The sequence below is a fragment of the Cupressus sempervirens genome, chromosome 5 (assembly GCF_028749045.1).
Source record: "Cupressus sempervirens isolate cs-2001-9-10 chromosome 5, ASM2874904v1, whole genome shotgun sequence".
In the NCBI taxonomy this organism is placed as follows: Eukaryota; Viridiplantae; Streptophyta; class Pinopsida; order Cupressales; family Cupressaceae; genus Cupressus; species Cupressus sempervirens.
In genome coordinates, this window is record NC_143122.1 from 571,289,355 (window position 1) to 571,314,882 (window position 25,528).

General features: G+C 36.1%; 1 long non-coding RNA gene and 1 pseudogene across 2 annotated transcripts; both read right to left on the minus strand.

The window, feature by feature from the left end:
* Positions 1-822: 822 nt before the first annotated feature.
* On the minus strand, positions 823-3,655 carry LOC149557215 (uncharacterized). Its single transcript, XR_016364855.1, has 2 exons — positions 2,214-3,655; positions 823-1,972 (listed from the first exon to the last, which is right to left on the minus strand). It is a non-coding gene; the product is annotated as an uncharacterized LOC149557215 (long non-coding RNA).
* Positions 3,656-3,808: 153 nt separating this feature from the next.
* LOC149557216 (pentatricopeptide repeat-containing protein At3g49710 pseudogene) lies at positions 3,809-6,487 on the minus strand (annotated as a pseudogene). The gene has a single exon (XR_016364853.1). The product of XR_016364853.1 is annotated as a pentatricopeptide repeat-containing protein At3g49710 pseudogene (transcript).
* Positions 6,488-25,528: the final 19,041 nt, after the last annotated feature.

Sequence of the window (25,528 nt, forward strand, 5' to 3'; positions counted from 1 at the left end):
CAACTTCAGTGCTCGGTCTACACACTCAGAAACAATAGTTGCTTTGATACCACCTGATGTAGTACAAGGCAGGAGAATCCCCAAAGGAGATGTCCTAGCCCCCAACAAATAACCACACAATGGAAGATAAACAACAATGCAAGATTTGAAGCCAAGTCACAATAATTTTTTCATAGATATAACTAATTACATGCAATGTGTTGGGCTATAAGGCCTTCTCAGTTATGACCAAATACAAAGCAAGTAATAGGTCTGAAAGATCCCTCAAAATCCAATCCAAACCCTAGCTAATCTAGATCCGCACTCTAGTAGAAACCTCCAAAGAAGATCCAATGGGTACTCACAAGCCCACCAAGCAATCTCCTTGTTTCCCAAGCCTCAACTACTAACCTTTCTCAAAATTCGCTCCTCTACCACCTCATCTGCACCAAGATGGATGAATAATGACTAAATACTTCACCATGACCCCTACTTATACTCAACTAAGCCACAAGTCAGCCCAGTGTGCTACAAATTAAATATCCCTTACATTAACTACTTGAAGAGTCACAAGTCAACCTCCAATAGAAATTAAATACCAAATGCCTTTAAAGGCTTACAATACTTATTAAATACATCAAAATTAATTTCCCAAGACCCAAATAGGTTCACTCAACTCCACTAAAATCCTTTAATCATGCAAGATAGCCAACTACCCCAAGATGCTCCTGCATCAAGAACCCAAGACCGCATAGGCTAGAAAGCAAGATCAAAGAATCACATACACAAGCAACTAGACAAGAAAACAAGAACAAGGACAAAACGAAGCAAAACTATGCAAGATTGCCAAGAACTCAAGATTCTCCTACATTGGATGAGATAGGATGACTTGGTAGGCTGCCCTAATGACTTTGTACATTAGGCCCAAGCACACATTTACCATCCCACTAGGCATCATGTGGCCTATCTCATCCATATGGGAGGAGGTGCCTACTGAGGTGTCTTATTTCCATTCTCCTCAATCTTGTTACTCCTATCTTAGTCCCAATGATTAAACATCATTATGCATTCAATTATCATGATAGAGGTCATGACAAGTATTTACAATAGGGTCAGCCATGCCCCCTTTTTCACGTATACTACTAAATGTGTACAGATAACATACATTTCCATTCAGCTTCCAAAGACACATCTTTATCCTTGGAGAAATCAATTTTACTCTTGCTATTCTTGTGACCTCTCCAGAAGACTAGTTCTAGCTTCCTTCCTTTACTTGTAGATACTCCTCTCGATTTAATTATATTCCAGCTGGTTTGTCATTTCTTCTTTCTTTGAGGTGTCTTCTTGCCACCAAAGCATCTGAATTTCACAAGTTTAGAAGTGCTTTCTCTTATCTCTTGAAGCAATTGCTCAACAATCTCATTCTTTTGGATATTCACTACTTTGGTGTATCCCTTAGTGCTACAATGAGGTTATTTTAAGTATCTGGTAAATTATAAAACCATACAAATACATTACTAAACATCTTTAACCTCATTACAAACAGATTCGATTGGTTAACACAAGTATTGAACGCATTCAAAAAGTTCGGCTGCAATCTCTCTGTCCATATGAAGAGATTTGAATTTATGTAGCTTTCCAAGGTTGTCTCAAACTCCATAGCTGTTTTAGCACCAATGACATTAATCAAAATAGAGTCTATCAGAGCAAATGCGCTATCATTCTATTCATCCCATTCGGCTTGCTAGATAACAGCAGGCTGTGTTTTTTATGACTACCTCCTTCGGGTCTCTCTCAAAAAGCAGTTATTTCATCTTTAGCTTCCAAAAACTAAGTTTTGTCCTTCAACTACTCAAATGCCGAATTTTAACGAGTTCATTGTCTGCTACAAGGTATATCACAACGTCCCACTGAAGCTGAATCTTCTCCAAACTCGATGCAGCACCAGTACCACAGATTACTCAACCTGGGAATTTTCAGCCAAGCTACAAACCTGCAAACAAAGTGCAAAAGTTTCCAAATTAATGCACAGTGGAACCATGGTGCTTTTTAGAACCAAGCCTGAGTTTCCTTAGTTGACAACAATTCACTGCCAAGATGGCTCTGATATCAATTGCTCACTCTCTAGCAACCCAATGACACTGATGTAAAAGAGTTTAAAATAGAAAAAACAGAGTTAACAATGGGAAATAAAAGAGAGCATGTATACAGCAACTTGTTAAAGGAAAACTCACATATGCACGGAAGGCAAATGTCCCTGTACAAAAGTAGAACAAGAAAACAACATCACATACAGAAAGAGTCTTTCCGATATGAAGACTTCCGAATTCTGACTGACAATAAAACAATGTACATATATTTATACAGCTGTGTATATCCATTCTCAGCACTGAGTAGACAATGGAAACTTGCTGGACATGCAAAGTCATGCCTCATACATACAGCTTGCAAATAACTGTGCGCTGAATGCATATTTTGACTAGTCGGACTGTAAGAGTAATTAGCGCACCCACCAACAGCATAGTCATTAACTGTAAACGCTTTATAAAATGTTTGTATGGATAAACTTCTGTCTTTCAAGTATCCCAATCTTTAAGGTGTGGGATATCTCGTGCTTAGAACTTTGCTCAAATATGGAATAGCCCCAGCTCATACTGTTAGGAAGCCCTCTCTTTATTATCATCAGAGTTACACATCCTCTTTGAAAGGAGGTAATAAATTGTATACACAAACTATTTAACACAACTTGGTATAGGATAAGTGACGAGACATACCAATCAGTTCCGAGAAATAAAACCAGCTTTACAGTTTCCAAAGCAATCTAAATTACCATTCTATTTCTCATGAATTTTCTAAAATCATGAATTTATACCATCTGTTATCTCTCATTTAACTGGCATTAAATGCTAATATAGGAAAACTTCAAACCAGGCCAACTAGTGCACCATGATATGCCAAAATGAATCGTTGAAATTCTCATCTTTGCGGCATAAAGTGAAGAATTTAGGTAGACTGGATCAGTTGTATTGACCTTGTTTTGACTTCTATAATGTCTACACTGATCAGAACTTTGGAGAGTTAAAAGATTGTTGAGGCGAGTCATGCTTATGACGAATTGTGTGTAATTTTTTCAAGAGCAAAAGATAGGGTGTCTCACTGATCTCGTGTCAGACCTAGCCAGCGGCAGTGAGAATTTGCGAGTGATATGCATTTTCCCGCACAAATTAGAGAATAGCCTCTTTTAAATGCTTCTCAATGGTTGGAAGCTCTGAAAAGAAACATGCGAAGCAATTCATGGGGTCATGTTTAGATACTTTACGGTACATCCTTTTTCAGTAGACAAGTGACAATACTGAAGAACTTTTGGTGCTACTGCTAACAGATGGCAATAGATCAACCATGAAGAAAGATAGCACACTGTACCCTTGTTTCATCATTGTCATCAGTTCGCTGCTGACATTGAGATTCTCGATGTTTGTAGTTGAGTGATGACTCTCAGCCAGCAGAAGATTCGATAATATCTACAGCAATTTCAGGAAAATGCCCAGCTAAACGAGTTGTTCAGAGCCATCCAAGAAATCAGGTCTTCTTATCAGGCTAAATGCTTACCTATATGGTGGATACAAATGGTGTGTAGCATTTTTCACCATTTTTACCCAGTTTTCAGTACTTAAATGTATTGCCAAATCTGCAATAGCTAAAATGTTTATGCCGACTTGTTCTCTTCAGAGTATTCTGAAACAAAATTCAGCCCAATAAAAAACAGGCTAAAATGACTGGTCGATTCTTTAGTTGATGTCAACAATAATATGTACCTGAATATAGACCATTTTTAAATGATGAAAGTGGTTAGTATTATTGTGCGGTAATAAAGATCTTTAATAAATTTGAGGGGTTGCGAAAGGTGAGTTTTCACCCAAAACCAAGAGCAGACTTTTCACAATGGTGAGAAAGGGCATTTTCTTTTTGTTCTCCCTCTGCGTCATGAAGCAGAGAAAAGCTTGTATCCGGTACATACCCTGCCTCCTTCAGCTTTGATGCTAAGATTTCCAAAGCTGCATAGATCTCTTTTATTTGCGGGTGTGATCTGTCTGCTGAAACAAAAGCATGCACTTTCTTATTTATCTCAATCCAGCTACATCCGGGATTCTTTTTTACTCCCTTATCTTTCATCATTCTTCTTACTCTAGTTACGTCATTCCATCTATCAGCGGCAGCATACATATTTGCCAGTATCACATATGATGCAGCATTTTCTGGCTCCAACTTTAAAAGGTGATCTGCTGCACGGCTCCCCAGCTCTACATTTCCGTGGCTTCTGCAGGCGCCGAGCAATGCTGCCCATCCAACTGCACCAGGATCAAATGGCATGTTTCTGATTAAATTTTCCGCATCTTCAAAATGTCCAGCACGACCAAGAAGGTCAATCATGCAGTTGTAGTGGTCCAAAGTCGGACTGATGCAATGGTGTTGGCTCATGGATTCAAAATAGCGCTTTCCTTCATCCACTAGCCCTGTGTGACTACATGCGGCAAGAACAGCAATGAAGGTCACATGAGTCGGCTTGATGCCTTCATCTAGCATTTTTTCAAAGACTTCGAGAGCTTCCTTACCACAACCATGGTGGGCGTGGCCTGCAATCATGGCATTGTAAGAGATCACATCTCGTTTAGGCATTTTGTTAAATAGGTAGCACGCAACCTCTATGCATCCGCATTTGGAATACATTGTAATAAGAGCATTGCCAACAGAAACATACAGACCAAATTCAGTTCTCATGAGAAGGGCATGAATCTGCTCTCCCAGTTCTAATGCTGCAAGACCACCACATACACTGAGTAAACAGACAAAGCTGCATTCATCTGGTTTTATGCTCTCTCGCCGCATTTGAGTAAACAACTTCAACGCATCTTCACAGTAATCATTCTGTGAATATCCTGAGAGCATTGAATTCCATACCACTGTATCTCTCTCAAGCAATCTTTCGAACACTTTCTGAGCACAAGCTATACTGCCACATTTGGCATACATATCAACAAGGGCACATCCCACAACCACATTTCTTCCATAATCACTTACAATTATGTGGCCATGAAACTGAATCCCCTTGTGCAGATCTTCAAGATTTGCAAAGGCAGTAAGCACACTGGCCATGGTGAAGTGGTCCGGTTTCAATCCTTCACCAACCATTCGATCAAAGAGTTCAAGGGCTTCTGCGCTAAGCCTGTATTGGGCATACCCAACAATCATAGCATTCCATGAAATCTCATTTCTTTCAGGCATTTTGCCGAACACTTGGCATGCATCCTCTATAATCTCATGTTTGACATACATTGTAACAAGAGCATTGTTCACACTCACGTGTGAATCAAACCCAGTTTTGACCACAAAAGAATGGACTTGTTTTCCCTGTGGAATAGCTTTCAACTCAGCGCACACACTAATAACAGTAGAACACGTAAAATGGTCAAGGTCAACACCTTTATCTCGCATTTCACAAAAAAGATTAAACGCTTCCTTACCTTGGCCATTAAGCCCACATCCTGAAACGATGGTATTCCAGGAGACCACATTCCGTTGAGGCATTTTTCCAAATAGATCATGTGCATGATGAAGGCTCCCACACTTGACGTAACCTGCAATCATAGTGTTCCATGAATACATATTTCTGACAGGAATTTTATCAAACACGAGTCGTGCATCCTCAATAATTCCACACTTCGCATACATGTTGATTAAATGGTTGCTCATAAACACTGTGGGTACTATTCCGTGCATGATGGAATGCGCATGGAGTAGCTTCCCTTTATTAAGAGAACATGTTTCTGCACATTCATGGAAGAGGAATGCGTAGTCATTAGAATCCATGGGAATGCATCGTTGCTCCATTATATGTAATGTTTGCAATGGATTCTTCAACTGTTCCCCATGTACCCACCTGTCCTTTTCCAGGGCAACATTGGCATTAAGAAATGATATAAACCGAACCCGCATGTAAGGTTTACTCCATCGAAACCCACCAAATAGTACAAACAAGTATCTGCTTATCATAGTTCTTTTGGTATAGATGGAATGGTAAGATTTCGTTTCCTTCTGAATTTGATCATGAGTAAACACAAAATTTAATCAACGTGCATGAGTTTTTAAAAGTGCTATTTTTGCCATAAAAATCTGATGCATGGAGTAAGTGCTCTGGCTTGGCTAGACAGAACATAGCCAAACAAACACTGTATCATAACTTTCACTAAAAGAGACCTCATCTTCAAGATTGCTCTGGATAGTGGGGAGTCGATGAATATATAAGAATCTGGGAGAGAGCACAGACTACTCAATAGAAAAAAACCAGAGCCAGAAAAAGTTACTTAGAATAATAAATATGAGAGTTATGAATGGAATGAAGAAAGGCAACAATGCTGATGCTTCATGTCAAACAAAATTGATCACAGCATGTAGATTGAGCGGAGGCTTGCGGCGGGCTCTCTTATATAAGGCATAATATTTAGATTAAGGTTGGGGTGTTAAACGGGTTGCTAGTTGTTGGAGGGTAGTATTTGGATCAATCAATGAGTTTGAGTTAAAAAATAAAATAAAATTGCTAGGATGACAAATAGTAAACTCTGCTAGTAATATGTTTAGTAGATTAAATAAGTAGGAAGTGCAATTTTTTTAATAGAGTTATTTTTTAACAAGACAGTAATGTATGTCTATAAATTTATTTTTTCATTTTTCTTCTATTTCTTTTTATGTACAATTATTAATTGATTAAATAATTTTTATTTATTCTTAATAATACATTTATGTTGCAAATTTGTCTAACATTATTAAATAATCTTTTAAAAAATTACAAAATGAATTTTTCCAAACTCCCAAACTTTTTTTTTATTTGTGCTTTAGTAGGAATTTTAATGAGAAAACATTATAATTATTCTAAATTTCTTAAGAAAATTAAAAATATTTATATAAAGATTTTTTTTAATTATCATTTTTAATTAGAAATTTTTTTAATATCATATTTTAAATTACGTTACATTTTTAAATCTTTTTTAAAAATATTAATAAAAAAAAGATAAATACTAATAAAAAGTGATCAAAATTTTATATTCAATGTTCTGTAATGATTTTATATTCTTTAAAAAATATAAATATATGTAGTTAAATATTATTAATGTGAATAGTACAATCTTAATTATATAAAAACATCATTCAATATAATCTTCATATATGTAGTTAAATATTATTAATGTGAATCTGTACTTTAGTATAATCTTAATTATATAAAAACAACATTCAATATAATCTTCTTTTATTGATTTTGTTTTAAGTTATAAAAAAAAATTTAAAAATAAATATTAAATATTACTAAAATATACTAAAATTAATTATCTATAATATTGAGTAAGAAATGAATAAAATGAACAAATGGTTATCATGTTCATTTTCTTTTAATACAACAATTCGAGATTCACATAAACATACACTAATTGTATTTTTATTCCTCCTTATAACATAATAGTTTAAATTCACATAATTTCTACCAAAAATGTGCCTACTTTTAAATCTTCAATCCTATTGCTTATGTATTTCATACATTTTATTTATTAGTTTTTAAACAAAAAGATTTCCATTTTAACAAATACAAATGAATTTACACAATTTTAGCTTTGAACTGCTTTAGTTTTTTTCAAATTTATGATGGTAGATGATGGGGAGGATTCGTCCTCCCCTCCTAGATCCTAATGCCCTGTGCTCCTAGGCCCTTCCTCTGACCCTACTCTTGTTGAGGTTGAGCAAGTTCTGCCTTTAGAGAAGGCGCTTATTGTCGTGAAGTCCCAAAGTGTCATCTCTTAGGAGCTTGTCGAGCTTGTAGCTCAAAACCCCAAAAAAAATGGCTAGAAATCTACACTAGTGGGGGCCTCTAAGAGCATTATAGAAAGGGTCCTTGTAAACATTAACACAATAGACGAAGGAAGGAAGGTAGGGCTCCCTGACTCTATAATGGATAGAACCATGGCAAAACTTAATATAGCGATGGTGGGTAAATTCATAAACTATAGACCATTTATAGAAATGGTTAGGAAATGGGTTACAAGCTAGTGGAAGCTGAAGGGAAGTGTCTCCATGTCTTCCATGCCTAGTAGCCTCTTCCTCTTCCACTTCCACTTTACGACTTCTAAAAATCTATCCATGGTTCTAGTCAGGTTTTGGTTACATGGTAAGCATCCCCTTACTATGGCCAAATGGAAATTGGGGTTTGACCCTACTAATGACCTATCGCGTATGACACTAGTCTGGATTAGACTTTAGGGCCTACTTCTAGAATTTTGTGATGAGAAGATCTATAGATGGATTGGGGGCTCCTTTAGGAACTTTATTATTGCAGATGGTGTTACCTGTAATGCTATAAAACCTAGTATGCTTCAAACATTAAGAGTTAAATTAATATTCACAATTAAATTAGAGCAACACTTATGATAAGATGAAGGCAAACACCACAGAGGAAGGAAGACCAAAAATGATAAGCTTCTCAAGTGTAACCTATGGTGACTTTGATATGTCCAGCGATGGGGGATGTGTGATCATGGTGTGCTCCAGCTTCAAGTGGTAGGTGATCAAGTGTGGAGATGGATGAAGGATTTAACAATGGATGTGTGGATGGATTTTAACATGGTGAGGGTGTGAAATGGTTGTGTTGTAGTGGTCAATATGGCATTATAAGTTTGCATTAAAGATGATCTCAATTGTGAAGGAAAAGGGTTTCATTTATAGGCTTAGGGGTAATGAGATGAAGGGTCATGATGCAAGGATGGAAGAATGGTGAGGGAGGGCTAGGATACAAGGAAAGGAGAGCACATGGATTGTGCTTCTTCAAATCCCTAGCCTTGTGACAAGTGTCACAAGGGGATTGGGTGGTCAAAGGGAATTATGAGGGAGGAGGAGTGTGGAAGAGGGATGTAAGATGCATTTAAGGGCATTTATGACATGTAAGAGCCATTAATGCTCTTGGATAGGAATGTGAGAGGATAGGGGAGACTTTTGACTTTGGCTTGGGTTAGAAATTCTTAACCCTTGCTTAAAGTTGTGCACATGTTTAGGACGGGGATTAGGCTTAGCTTAGGATGGGAGTTAGGAGGTAAGTGGCTTAGCTTTGATGGGATGGGTGGGTTAGTTGGCTAAGTGAGGTTAGTATGGATGAATGGGTTGGCTTAGGGTAATGATAGGGTTTTAGGATTGATTAGGGTTTTAGGATTGATTTATTAAATGTTTTATTTAGTAAATGGGGATGTAAGATTAAATTAAATAGATTCTTGCATTTATTTAATTTAATAGAGGAATGGGGATTTGATTGATAAATTAATTTTGGGTTATAATTTGATTTTATCAATTGGACTATAGTGAATTAAATAAATAAATTAACCGGGGGATGACGATTAATTAACTAAATATAAAATATTAAATCACTAATACCCTAGAAGATGATTAAATTAGGTTACCTAATGGTGTAATCAAATTTAGGTGTCTACATTTTGCCCCTCTTTAACATAGTGTTGGGACAACACTATTTCAAAGAAGTTTGAATATAAATGATGCAGAGAAATTTTTTAAAGCAACATGATTACCCCAGTCTTGAGTAGAAGAGGAGAGAATAGACTATGTGATGCCCCTCAAGAAGGCAACAGGGAGAGAAAATGAAGCTCCATGACTTCTTGAAAAGTTACAATAAGCTAGGGTGGGCATGAGGATGTAGAAGGATTAAAAAAGTGTTAAAATGGTAATTAAATTGCAAAAATAACAAGGCTAGAGGAAAAGGGGGTCGTTGGAGGGGTTAGAGAGGAAAATAGGGCACTACAAGGAGCCTATAAGGGGGTCAAGGAGGGCTAGAAAGGGTTATTTTCTCTCATATTGACATTGAGATATTGTGAGTTTGAGCTTTGATGTGGACAATGTGATGATTGCACAGGGACAATTAGAGCATTGGGCAGACATTGTACAACAAGTATGGGCACAACAAACACCAAACCAATCAGTAGGCACAAAAAACTTTTCTTTGTGATTTTTGCATTTTATAATGCCTACCCCTAGTTGACTTTTCTAACTGTATTGTCGGATCATTTTAGGCTTATTTTATGTTTATGTTTATGATTATTGGTACTTGGTTACCAAATTAGATTAAATGTATTTCATATTCAATTTATATATGTGTTGAGTTACTTAGTTATTTCATGTGTTTATGATTATTTCGATGATGATACATGTATGTTCATTTAATGATTTTCAATTATCTCATGATGATAGTAGATAGATTATTTATATGCATTTCTATGGTTACTTACCCCATACTTGCATGTGTATGGTGCACTTGTCTATTTTACTTTATGATTGACGTTCCTTATGTGGTTGAGGGAGGAGTCGTAGTCACCTACTAGTTGAGATCTACACGATGCACCACTTGTTGGAAGCATGAACGCTGATGATATTCCTATGGGAGAGTATTGTAGAAACATGATTAGATCATTATCATGATGATATGTTATAGTCATGACTATGTTTGTCATTGATGTCAACATAGCAGTTTTATGTGGTATTTGATAGAAGAACAACAATAAAGATTACGAATAGATCGTTGAGTATTCTCACTAGCGAGGTTAATGGGAGATACTACTAAGTGTATAGTATATGTAGCTAACCTTGGGTGCAAAAACATTAAGTCTAGAAGAAGTTATGCAAGTTTTGGTGAAGACTATTTAGAGATAGTGTTTACAGAAGCATGTTCTGGTAAACTTGTTATATCTCTTAACAGAGTTGTTATTTTGAGAAGCAAGGTTAAAGGTGTACAGAAGACATGCTAGATATGGTGTAAGATCACTCTTCATAATATTACATGTATGGAAAGTTATTCAAGTTACAAGGTGACAGATTGATGTTATGGCTAAGTAAAATGTTTTCTTAATGAGGTCCTATAATAAATAATTGAGAAGGTGTAATACCTGACTCAAGGGAATTGTTTTATGGACTTGGTATAAAGGAAGGATATTTTCCTTTGTTATAGAAGAAAAAGTAAGAGTAAAAAGATGAGAAAAGATATAAATGTTGATTAACCAAGTTGATATGTGAAGATAAGCAGATCAAAGTGAAGATTAGAGAACACTTCATTACTGAGGTTTTATTTTGAGATCCGATGTTTGATATTTGGATTTGATGTTTGTGACCTAGTCTACAAGGTGTGACAGTGATTGGTCTGGTTGACAAGATAGAGGAAAGAAGATAAAGTACAGTATGAACAATTATTTTGCAAGGAATAGTTTAGATATCAGTTGGATAGTGAAGTTCAGTGGTCTTGCCCTAGAAGCTATTTGAATAGTGGGTCCTTCTACCCTCTACAACTCCTAATAGGGTTGGAATCTTCTAACAAGGATTCAAAGTCTCCTAACAGGAACTCTCATTTACTGAATTTGTGTTTATAGACTCTTAACAAGGTCCATTCTCTAACAAGGAATATACATACATGTGTGTGTGTGTGTGTGTGTGTGTGTGTGTGTGTGTGGGCATCATTCCCACTAGGGTTTTCCCTCTAATCAAGGGTTTCCCTAGTTAACAAATATGGTGTAATTGTGTATGTGCATCTTGTTATGGTTGTTGTTTACTTTGGTGAGATGGTTAAGATTAGTTAAGGTTGATAAATATTTTAGTTGGATAATTGATTCACCTGCCTGCCCCCTCTTAGTTATCTTGGTGGACTATTATTTCTAACAATTGGTATTAGAGCAGTAGGTCCTTGAAGATAGATTTTAACAACTTTGGGAGATCCATGGCTAGCATATTCAAGGAGGATAGTCCAAAGTTTGATAGAAAAAATTATGATAGCTGGAAGGAAAAGATGAAGACACATCTACTATGTATGGGTCCACGATATTGGATCTTGCAAAATTAGAAAAGACAATTGTTGTTGAAGATGATCTACAAACTTGTACTGAGGAATAGAGAGTACTTTTCAAGTGCAACATGAGAGCTAGAGAAGCACTACTATCTGCACTTCCTGAAGTAGAGTAAACCCATGTAAAAACACTTGATATTTCTCATAAGATTTTTAAAGCTTTGGGAAATAGCTTTCAAGGTGTTGTACATTCTAAGAAAATGAGGCTACAAAAATAGATTTGTGCATTTCAAGATGCTAAAATGATGGAAGATGAATCTATAAGAACATATGTAGGTAGAATATCATAAATTGCTGCAGGTATCAAATCTCAAGGAGGAACCAAGGAAGATGATGAAGTGATCTTGAAGATATTGAAGAGTTTAACACCACCATTTAAGTAGGCAACTCAAATGATACAGATTTTAATCCCTTGTGCCAAATAATTCACCAAGCAAACATTACTTGGGAGACTTCAAGAAATTGAGAATGAGCTTAGACAGTTTGGAGAATTGTCTAGAATAGAGACAACTTTTAGTGCCCTAAATATTCGACCTAATATGTCAAGGAGCACAAGTGCTAGAGGAGATTTTGCTAGCAGTAGAAAATCTGATGAGGACAAAAAGATAGAAGGAGTGGCCCTTCTTGTGAAAAGAGAAAAAGATGGTAAAAAAATCTTTAAATGTTGGACTTGTAACGAGTTTGGTCATTATGCATCTAAGTTTCCTAAAAGAGAGAAAAAGTATAAAGGGAAGTTCAAACCTAGAAGAGATAGATATTATTTGTATGCCAATGAAGAAGATGAATCTGATGAACAAGCAGTAAGTGCCAGTGATGATGAAATAGAATTTGTGGCTATTAAAGAAGAAAGTCCAGAGAAAATGGATTTGATATCACAGGTTAAAAAGAAATTTGATTGGATAATTGACAATGGTTGTTCACATCATATGACTAGTGATATGAATAAGTTTGTTGATTTAAAAAGTTATGATGGAGGCATTGTAAGGGTTGGAAACAATATAGCTTGTCATGTTAAAGGTATTGGATCTATAACTCTTGATGGTAAGACAGACACTAAGGATGTATACTTTGTTGATGGTTTAAAAAATAATCTTTTGAGTGTTGGACAACTAGTGGATAAAGGTTATTAGTTGCAGTTCATAGAGAAGACATGCATGATTAGAGACAAAGATAGAAAGGTAATTGGAATAGGAACCAGATCTAGAGGTAATGTATTTTAGCTTAATCCCACTAAAATGACATGTTTGGTTGCAAAGGTAGATGACAATTAGTTATGGAATAAGAGATTTTGTCATGTCAACTTTAATAGCATTGTGAAAACTAGTAATATGTTTGCAGTCAGAGATTTTCCTAAGATGCTAAAGCCTACTAACACAATTTGCAAGTAGTGTGTATTGCCAAAGCATAAAAAAACTTCTTTTCCCAGTAAGACGTTTACTACTACAGAAAAGTTGGAGATTGTACACACAGATCTTAGTGGTTCTACAAAGACTAAAGGATTCTATGGTGGAAGGTAGTTTATGATTATTGTTGATGACTTTTCTATACTGATGTGGGTTGCATTTCTTAAAGAAAAATATGAGGCATCTAACAAGTTCAAGACATTCAAGAATAGAGTTGAGAATGAATCAGGTGTGAAGATTAAATGTTTAAGATCAGATAGAGGAGAGTTTACTTCAAATGAGTTTAACATCTTTTGTGACACTAATGGAATCAAAAGGCAACTTTCAGCTTATAGAACTCCTTAACAAAATGGCATTGCAGAGAGAAGAAACAGTTCTGTAACAAAAGCAACAAGAGCTATGTTAGCTGAGAATGATGTGTCCAAGATATTTTGGAGAGAAGTTGTGAATACAAAAGTTTACACTATGAATAGAGTGCAGGTCAAGAAAGAAACAAACAAGACCACTTATGAACTATGGTTTGGTCACTTACCTACAATTAAGTATTTCAAAAATTTTGGTAGCAAATATTATATCAAAAGAGATGAAGATGTTGGTAAATTTGATGTTAGGAGTGATGAAGGTATGTTTCTTGGTTCTTCATTGAAAAGCGGAGCTTATAGATGTTATAATCTAAGAACTAAGACTATTGTTGAAAGTGCAAGTGTAAGAGTTGATGAGAAATTCAGGATACAAGAAAGAATAGTAGACTACAATTTTGATAATGAGAATGTTGTTACTAAAAAGAATGATGAAGCATTCTTTGAGACTAATAATGATTTGTAGAATGAAGGTGAGCTAAGTTAGGAACAAATTTCGGAACCTAGAATAGAGCTAAGAGTTGAGATAACAGCTCCCACTTCTCGTAAGAATATGACAAAGAATCATCCACCAAAGCAGATCATTGGTAGCAAAAATAAAGGTGTGATGACAAGAAGTAGAATCGATGAAGAACTGTGTTTGATATCTCAAGTAGAACTAAAGAATGCAGACGAGGCATGCATAGATGATTATTGGAAGCAAGCTATAAAAGAAAAATTGGATCAAATAGTGAAGAATGAGACATGAGAATTGGTCCCAAGACAAATAGACAAGAATGTGATAGGAATAAAATAGGTATTTAGGAACAAGATGAATGAACAAGGTGAAGTTGTAAGGAACAAAGAAAGATTTGTATGTAAGGGTTACTCACAATAAGAAGGAATAGACTATGAAGAAACCTATGCTCCTATGGCAAGAATTGAAGCAATAAGGTTATTCTTAGCCTATGCAACACATAAGAAATTCAAAGTGTATTAGATGGATGCCAAGTTAGCGTTTCTAAATAGAGAACTTGAAGAAGACGTATACATAGAATAGCTTGAAGGTTTTCCTTTAATAGATGATGATGACATGGTATGCAGATTGAAGAAAGTATTGTATGGCTTAAAACAAGCACCCAGAACCTGGCATGCAAGGTTGGACAAGCATTTGACAAAACTTAAATTTAGCAAAGGTATGGTAGACAGTAATCTATACTTGAAAGAAATAGGTGATAGACTGTTGATTTTGGTAATATTTGTTGATGATATCATATTTGGAGGAGATGATAGTGAAAGTGACAAGTTTGTAGAAGAAATGAAGAAGGAAATTGAAATGAGCATGATAGGGGAAATGAAATATTTCCTATGATTGCAAATTGTGCAGGATCAAGAAGGAATATTTATTTCTTAGACTAAGTATTTGAAAGATCTATTGAAAAGGTTTAGTTTGGAAACATGTAAAGTAGTTGGAACACCTATGATAACCAGACACATTTTATCTATGAAGGACAAGACACCTCCTATTGAGCATAAGAAGTATAGATCTATGATTGGAGGATTGCAATATCTAACTCAAACAAGGGCAAATAAAATGTGGTTGGAATTACTAAAATATTTCATGCTAACCTTAGAGAAGCACATTATGCAACAGTTAAAAGGATATTTAGATATCTGAAGGGAACATTAGAGTTTGGGTTATGGTATGACATATCTAATGATTTCACTTTATATGCTTATACTGATGTTGATTGGTTAGGCAATATGGATGATAGAAAGAGCACCAGTGGTGGAGCATTCTTTCTTGGAAGAAGATTAGGTTCTTGGTTAAGCAAGTAGTAGGATTGTATCTCACAGAGTACAACAAAGGTAGAATATGTTGTGGTAGCAAACAATTGTAATCAAGTTGTTTAGATGAAGCAGATGCTGAAGGATATAAGGATAGAATTTAGTGAAGCTATTCTCATACATTGTGAAAACACAAGCACAATAACTATGTCTAAGAATCTAGTGTTGCATTCTAAGACTAAGAACATTTTTATCAAATATCACATGTTGAGAGAGAAAGTTGCAGAAAAGAAAATTAGATTAGAGTATGTACGCACCAAAGAGTAGATTGTAGATATTTTCACTAATCCTCTTCCCAAAGAGACTTTTGAGTATTTGTGAAGTATGCTAGGGGTTATGCCTCCTACCTACATCAAAGTAGATGATTCAAGAGTGTATCAGTCTAGTGGAACAGAGCACTATTATTTGTCTGGACTGAATGTTGATGCTTCTTGTATGAGGGAGTATTTGTGATGGATAGAATCATCTAGGATTCTTGATATATGTTGTTTTGAATAGTGTCTTTGGACACTTGAGTAGGTCAAAGAAAGTTGTTGCAGAGATTAACAGGATGCAATGATAGATGGTTGTTGAAACCTTTGTAATTGATGTCAATAGGGGAGAGAGTATAGCATGAAAAACATTTTGATACATGGAAGAAGTGTGTGAACAATTGATATCAGTATTAAGGTAAGGAAACACAGAAGCCAGTATGATTGATGAAGAGGATTTGAAAAGAAAGGATAATAGTATTTAAATGTTGGTATTTTTGGAACTAGATGTTTTTCATCTATGTTGCCACCAATGCCAAAGGGGGAGATTGTTGGAAGCATGAATGTTGATGATATTCCTATGGGGGAGTATTGTAGAAACATGATTAGATCATTATCATTATGATATGTTACATTCATGACTATGTTTGTCACTAATGTCAACATAACATCTTTTTGTGGTATCTGACAGAAGAACAACGGTAAAGATTAAGTTGGTACAGATAGATCATTGAGTATTTTCACTAGCGAGGTTAATAAGAGATACTACTAAGTGTCTAGTATATGTAGCTAACCTCAAATGCAAAAACATTAAGTTTGGAAGAAGTTATGCAAGTTTTGGTGAAGATTATTTAGAGATAGAGTTTACAGAAGCATGTTCTGGTAAACTTGTTATATCTCTTAGCAGAGTTGTTATTTTGAGAAGCAAGGTTAAAGATGTGTAGAAGACATGCTAGAGATGACATGGTTAAACTCACCCATCATAATATTGCATGTATGGAAAGTTATTCAAGTTTTAAGGTGATAGATTGATGTTATCACTAAGTAAAATATGTTCTTAATGAGGTCCTATAATAATGAATTGAGAAGGTGTAATAGCCAACTCAAGAGAATTGTTTTATGGACTCAGTATAAATGAAGGACATTTTCTTTTTTTATAGAAGAAAATGTAAGAAGAGAAAAAAGAGGAGAACAAATATAAATGCTAAGTAATTAAGTTGATATGTGAAGATAAGGAAATTAGAGCGAAGATTGGAGAAAACTTACTTGCTAAGGTTTTATTTTGAGATCTAAGATTTGATATTTGGATCTGAGGTTTGTGACCTAGTCTACAAGGTCTGACAGTGATTGGTCTAGTTGATAGGAAAAAGGAAAGAGGATAAAGCACTATATGAACAATTATTTTGCAAGGAATAGTTGAGAGATTAATTGAGCAATGAAGTTCAGTGGTCTTGCCCCAGAAGCTGTTTGGACAGTGGTTCCTTCTGCCTTGTACAACTCCTAATAGGTTTGGAATCTTCTAACAAGAATTCAAAGTCTCCTAACATGGACTCTCATGTACTATATGTGTTTATAGACTCCTAACTGGGTCCATCCTCTAACAAAGAATATATATATATATATCTTCGTGGGCATCATTCCCACTAGGGTTTTCCCTTTGATCAAGGGTTTTCCAAATTAAAATTGGTGTAATTGTGTATGTGCATCTTGTTATGGTTGTTGTTTACTTTGGTTACATGGTTAAGATTAATTAAAGTTGATAAATGTTTTACTTGGATAATTGATTCACCCCCCCTCCTCACAGTTATCTTAGTGGACTATTATTTCTAACAGCACTTCCCATCATTGCCTGTTTAGTTTAGAATATGTGAGTATGTATATGCATGAATTTCATACAGATTGAAAGTACTAGGCATCAACTTTCCTGAATTGCCAACATGAGTGTGCCCTATCGTAGTATCTCAATGGTAAAAGTGTGGAGATAATTCTTTAGTCTGAATCCTAAAACCTAATCCAATTGTTGTAGAAAGTAGGTGTAGATGCTTAAAATCGTCCCTAAAGATTATATTAATTAATTTTAATATCGTCTGTGACATTGTAATTAATTATTAATTAATTAATTATATTGTTCACATTCCTCTACTTATTTAATTAAATTATTTTAATTAAATAAGTTCATTCTTCTAAGTATTTAAATTTAATTTAAATGCTTCTAGCCTTAATGTGTTAAATTAATTTAACACATGATCCTCCACATTCCTCTTTTTAAATAAATTTTATTTATTTAAATTCTTCACATCCTATTAATTCATCTAAACCTATGATTAAATTAAATCTCATTTAATTTAATCTTAAACCTAGTCTAGAGCCTAGCCTATACCCATCACTCTCATCCTTCTACGCCTACCCACTACTTAATCTCACTCTTATCCTAAATCTCTTTCTAAACACCTTTTTAGCTCCTAAGAGTTTGCTCACACATGTGTGAGAAGCTCTTGATCCAATAAACCTTCCATTTCATTTATGACTCTTATATCTCTTACACATTTGTCCCCCACTTCTTCCCCCAAGGTTGCTCACACATGTGTGAGCACACCTTGAGCCTCTCAATCATTAAAGACTCTTTTTGACTTTTGCATGGCTTGTCCTCTAGCCCATGTGTCTCCCTTGTGGCACTTATGTGGATGCCACATGGATGCCACCTCACCAAGCCCTCCCTTAAGCCTATAAATAGAGGGCTTGTCTCAAGCATTCATCATCTCCCATTATTTGCATTGTTACCATGTTGGTTTGAGATTTGAGTTTGCATTCGTAGTTTGAGTTTTCATGGTAGTTTGAGTTTGCATTAGTAGGTCTCATAGTGATTTTGTAGATTCGTACTAACAATTTAGTAGCTGATTTAGTTTATATTATGCATTGTTAATCTAGTTTCTACATGCATTTGTAGCTTCATTTTAGCTTGCATTTTTTTTATCATAGTTTGCATATTTAGTTAGTTCTTTCATTACATATCATCTTCATCTTTGAATGCCTTCAAAAATGGCTCTCTCCATAGCCATTTCTTGAGGTGTTCTTCATCTCATTTAGTCTAGATTCATATCTTACTTGCATACACACTTGCACTCACTCACTCAAGAGAATCATTTATTGTTGTGTTTGGGAGAGCACATCAAACACCCTCCCATCTTAACACACCAACAAGGCCTCTCATGGGTGTCCTTATTGAGCTGTAGAGGTGGCTGGAAGGTTGGATTTGTTGGTTGCTTAGGGTTGCAAAACTCAACAAGCATTAGTTGGTATTTTGTTCTTTTCATTTTGATAAGTCTTTGATGCAATTTTAAGATTTTAAACTAGTGTTTGTTTGTTAACCCATGCTTCTTGCAGGTCTCATTTTCTAGCACACATTTCGGCATGCCCGGTGGGACCCACGTCCCTGGTTTCATTTCAAAAATTTGTAAACAATCCTAATTCAATCGTAAAACATCGTATTGTCATCTTTAAAGGCTGCAAAGTTATCTTCAATTGTCGTCTGCGCATACTAGCATCTTCGCAGATTAGCGTCTTCACCTTCTAGCGTCTCTGGAGTGATTCAAAACATTCTTTCTTTTTTGCCTAAACTAGTCTGTCGTCTCTAATTCTAGTCTGTCGTCTGCGCTTTCAATCTATCATCTCCAAGTTTTACTCTGTCGTCTGTGTCCTTAGCTCTGTCGTCTGCATCCTTAGCTCTGTCATCTGCATCCTTAGCTCTGTTGTCTTCATCTTTAGTTTTGTCATCTTAGTCTTTAGTTTTTTCATCTTCGTCTTTAGTTTTGTCATCTGCGAAGTTAATCTATCATATGCAAAGTTAATCTGTCATCTGCATTGTGGGCTGGAACTATTCTATCGTCTACGAGTTTTGGCATCTCTGATTTTCACATTGTCGTCTGCATCTAAAATTACTTAGTCACCTGTCATCTGTGAGTTTTAGCGTCTACATAGTTTGGCGTCTCTGAGTTTTGTCGTTCGCATTTTGGCATCTGCGCCTGTATTCTGGCATCTCCGCATTTTGACAGAATTGTCTAATTTTTAACAATAATTTTAGTTAATCGATTGACTTGCAGGTTTTAACTAATGGTTTTCATGCAAAGAAGTAACCTTAAGAACCTAAAAAGAAAAACCAAAAGTGATTTTCATCACTAAGGGAGATTTGTAGTATTTTTATCACTTAAACCTTAAAGGCTAATGAACTTGAATGGATTAAACACTTTCATTTAAATTGACATGAATGTCTAGATTAGCAAACATTTGAACTTTGGTGCTTAAAATTGATATGAATGTCTAGATTAGCAAACATTTGGACTTTGGTGCTTAAAAGGGACATGAATGTCTAGGGTAGAAGACACATTTGGGTTTGGTGTTTAAAAAGAATTCACACCATCTTGAATACTTTAAAGGATAATGGACATGTATGCCTAGGCTAGATCACATTTGGGTTTGGTGCTTAAAATGAAGTCATACACTCTTGAATGCCCTAAGGTAAATTGACTTTATTTCTTGCATTTTTTTTTCAACATTTTACTTTTACGCACTTGCTTTACTTTCTTGTTGACGAACTCGTGTTTTCATTTACATTGGCGCTATTTCAAGTTGGAAAGAACCTTGCATGTTTTAATCACAAATGTCTTCAAGTAGATAGAAAATTTAAAGCTTCATTGGGAAAGAACAAGTGTCTTTTAAACTCTAAGACCACTTACGTATTCTCTCCCCTCACGCCTTTGGGCGATCTTGGGTGCACAAGAAATAAGTGGTCTTGTTTTTCTTTTTAGGAGGCCTACTTGGAGATTTCATCACCCCTTGGGATGACCTCAACTCCCGTGTTCTAGTAGAGTATAAGAATGGAGAGGTGAATCGAAAGACACCTCTCTTGAAAGCGGAATATTGTCACTCTTAGCTAAGCCCCAAAGAACTTTATACCTTTGGGAAGTGAAGGAGGAGATTTGGGTTACCGTCTCCCCCCGGCTGTGTGGCAGTATTTTCTTTCATCTACAGATTTGGGCCTCACGTACCTTGTGTATATCGAGGACTCCCTCTAGATAAGCCTTGTTCATCCTAGAGATAGCCTTGTTAGGGTTGTTGGCGTGTTCAACGTGCTTGTTCAAACATTCAAAAACCAAAAGTCAAAAACATCAAACGAGTTATAAAATGAGTGAAATTGTGAGGTAACCTTTCATTGAGTGAGATAGGTTAAGTGAGGTCTTTTTGACTCACAGTTACTTTTGGTAGTTTGTATTTTGAAATTGGTTGAGTCTAGTCACATCTTATTGCAAAGTTCTTGGGTACTTGAAATTTGAGTCTTGTTTTATTCCTGCCATGACCGATAAAGTCAACCAAGTCAAACATAAGAAATTGAAGTTGTCCAAACCACCTATCTACAAGGAAAGGAAGAACCTAGCCTACATTGACAAACAATTCTGATATGCTATCAAAGACATTCAAAAAGAAGAAGCTACACAAGACCGTTATGATAGAATTGAATACAATGGAAAACTTCGAAATTGGTCTGCTTTCCAAAGAGTGAACCCAAGGTTTTTATTTCTAGTGAACGAGGATTGAGTTAACTACATAAGTAACCACAAAACTTTCATCTTCTATATCTACCTTCATCTTTCCAAACTTCTAGTCTTCCATTTTCAAATTTTCTTCTAGAGAGCTTAAACCTTAAAACATCTTTTGACATTGCAACACTAGACCTTTCATCTATAAGTAAACATTTATCCTAATCACACTTACTTATTTGGGATCACAAGTCCATCTCCAAATAGTGAGTAATCAATTTGGTGTCCTATCTTGCCTACAAGATCACTTGGCTATCTTTGGTAGGAGAAAGATACTACTATACTCTAATCACACTTTGTTTGCTAAACCAAGGTCTTTTGTTCACACTTGGGTAGTTGACCCTTTAATCACAAAAGGTTAATAGCTCTCATCCTCTTTTTCTTTTTCTTCCACAATCTTCCACCCCTTGGTTTGGTTACTCTTGTATGGTGCACACACGATCAGGAAGGTTCATGTTTAATCCCATGTCACGTTTGTGGGAATCATTGAGGCAACCAAAGATGGAGAATCATTTTCCTCCACTCACGACTTCATTAGGGAACACAATTCCCTCTAGTTCAAACCTTGGTAGGCTTAACTCAACATCCACATGAGAACCAAAAGATCCCTTCCATAGCACAACTTTGGGGGATAATGACAACGAAGTATATCAAGATGAAGATCCTATTGACCCTAATGATGTTAGGACATTCCTTGCAGACCCCTACAATGTGGAAATGATGGAAAAATCCATTAGGGCAAACAAAACTGAGATATTCCTAAATTTGGTCAAGGATGGTGTTAATGTTCCCACAAGCTTTGATGAGAACACTTTGTTTAGACAAATTACGAAAGGTGGTGCACCCGTGTTGCCCACTTCAAATGCAGCTCCAACTTCTAGCAAAGGGAAATACACCATGATGATAACTAGTGCTATGCCTACATCTAGCACTTCAACACAACCTACATTTCAATTGAGTGCAGAACATATTCAACAAATCATTAGTGCCATGCCTAATGTTACCACACATGCTAGTATTCCACAATCTGCCTTGACAACTTCAACTGTGGGATGCTTAGGCATTGGACAAGTGCCTACTCAACCAATGGCAATTCAAACACAACCAATGCACTCTTCTTATTTACAAGTGCCAACCACTATGGTAAAGACATCTGTGCCAATTCCAACAACTACATATCAATACATTGGCCAAAGTGGAGTGCCTCCACCACCTCACACTACATTTGGAATTCCCCACAATTTAGGAGGTGGATTTGTGAACACCCAACAATCACAAGTGCGACCTAATCAAGATTTGGCTCAAGAATTCCAAGAATTGCAAAATTTGGTCCTTAACATGAACAACAAAGGGGTGAAGGATGTCTCTTTTGAGGAAATTTGTCCTTTTCTATTTGATAAATCCATTAATATGGTGCCATTTCCAACTGGTTTTGAAATACCTAAATTTGACAATTATATGGGAGAGACATGCCCCATCACCCATCTCAAGGAATTTTTCATTTTGTGCCAAGAGGTAGCTTACAGTGATGACTATCTTAAGAGGCTCTTTGTACAAAGTCTTGGAGGCCCTGCACTTGAGTGGTTAATGAATTTACCTAAGGGCTCCTTTACTTCCTTCAATGATTTGACAAGCAAGTTTATAGAACAATACTCTTACAAAATTGAACATCATGCCTCATTGAGTGACTTGTGCAACACAAAACAATGAAACGGAGAAACTTTTGCCAACTTCCTACAAAGGTGGAGACATCTTGCTAATCGTATGCCATATAAAATTGAAGATTCCCATCTTGTGGATATATTTATCAAGAACTTGATACCTAAAATGTTCTTCCACATGAAAATGGCTAGCCCCGAAGACTTTTCCACTTTAGTCAAAAAGGGCAAGAATATTGAAAATGGACTTTTGGAAAAAGGCACCATCAAACATTATAATTCATCATCCTCCAACAATGAGTCAAACAACAATAGCAAACCCAAATTCTGGTCCAAGAATAAGGGTGTTACACATGATGGTGTTACTGATGTCAAAAACCTTCAAGGAGGGAACAACAACAACTACCGCAATTGAAACAACAACAATTCAAATCATGACAACCAAAGCAATCAACAATCTAGAAATCAAACACAATTCTTTCCACGCAACAACAACTACAACTGTGATTATGATCGAAATAGAAAGTTCACTAACTTTCGTGAACCTTTGGAGGCCATCTTTCAAAAATTAGTGGATCACAACTTTATGGTATTTCCTAACACACATCCTTTTGATGAAAATTAACCAAAGTCAAAGTGGTATAGGGAAAACGAATACTGTAAATACCACCGTATCAAGGGACATGACACCAACAAATGTATCAAGCTCAAAGTTTTTATCCAAAATCTTATTGATGATGGAGGAATTGAGGTGGAAGGAGGTCCAACCTCTAAAAATGCTAAATTGAAGATATTTCAAAAACCATTTCCTGATCACAACAATGATAACAACAATAGCAACAATGCAAATCAAGCCTCCACATCAAATGCATTACCTTATGATTATTCCACTAACCACATATCAGGGTTTGACTCTTTGTGTGGTCACATTGAAGAAGTAGACACTCATGTGAATACCCTTGTTTTACAAGCGGCTGATTGTGATGCCACCACTCGATGAGGAAGACTCACTTTGCAAGCTGCCACTCCCAATAACACTAATCCCCCAATGCCACATGCACCCACTACCCCATCCACCTCACAAAGGCCCGCCTCTCGCTATGATGTGTTGTCCCATCTAGGTAAGACTCTTGCACAAATCTCCATTCTTGAGCTTCTTACCACATCACCCATCCATAAAGAGATCTTGGAAAAGGCTCTCTTGGAGTCTCATGTTGCTGAAAACATTAATGCTTCCCAATTCATTGCCATGATTGGAAACCTTGCCGCTCAACAACGCCTTGTCTTCACAGATAAAGATTTCCAAGGTCCTAATCCCCACCATAATTTGTCGCTCCACATTGAAGTCCTTATACAATGACATAAGATTAAAAGAGTCCTTATAGACAATGGACTCGGTTTGAACCTTTGTACATTGAAAATGATTCGTTTCTTGGGACTTCCAGAAGACCTCCTAGATGTCAATAAAAGGATCACAATAAAAGTATATGATGAAAGAGAAAGAGAATCAAAAGGAGTCATCATGTTGCCTCTAAAGGTTGGACCAGCCATCATAAATACTGAATGCCATGTCTTAGACTTGGATTTGCCATATAACATCTTGCTTGGTAGACCATGGGTACATACACTAAAGGTGGTCCCATCCACCTATCATCAATGCTTGAAATTCCCCCACCAAGGAAGAGAAATCACAATCCTAGGGGATCCCACTCTTTTTGAATTTTGTAAAAGATTGGAAGGTGCACCAATGAATTTTTGTCCAATAAGTGAGTTTGCCAAAGTTGTGACTAAATCTCTCACCATAACAGAACCACCTTCCACAATAGTACTAATGAGGATTCAAGCTCCCACAAGGGAAAAGAGAAGATACTAAAATCAATACCACAGGGAAGAAGGTTACTTTCTCTGATTTAGGAATGGGAGAGTATAAGTTTGAAAATGCCTTGTGTTGGACAACTACCGCTCTCCCCTCGTTCCTTTGGAAAACCTTCTCAATTATCACCCTCTACTAATAAGGAAACCATGTAAGTTAGCAAGACAACATTTGAGCATTGGGGTTCACTTAGTGATGAGCACATGGAAGATAATATCCTAGATTGGCTATATTATGATAGAAAAGATGAACTTGTGGAGTTTCCTAAGGATAAATATGTCAAGGCACCTCCCATTATTAAAAACATGGGATATCATGGTACCGGTCTTGGACCAAAAGAAGATAGAATTAGAAAACCCTTAGAAGCTAATAGCTATCCTAAAGGATGAGGATTGGGCTCCATTAAACCTAAGGTATCCTTTGCTGACAACTATTGTACGGTTGAACCTGATTCTGAGACTGAAGAGGAGGAATTCTTTGAAGTACCTTTCCAATAAATTGAAGATGACCTAGATAATTATATCCACGCCATTACCATAGATGACCTTTCATCCATTGACCTCCCTCTCACCAATCCCGACATGATAGACTGGGACCTTCAGGATACACGACTAGCTCTCGACATTTGTAAGACAGATGAAGCAGTGATGGC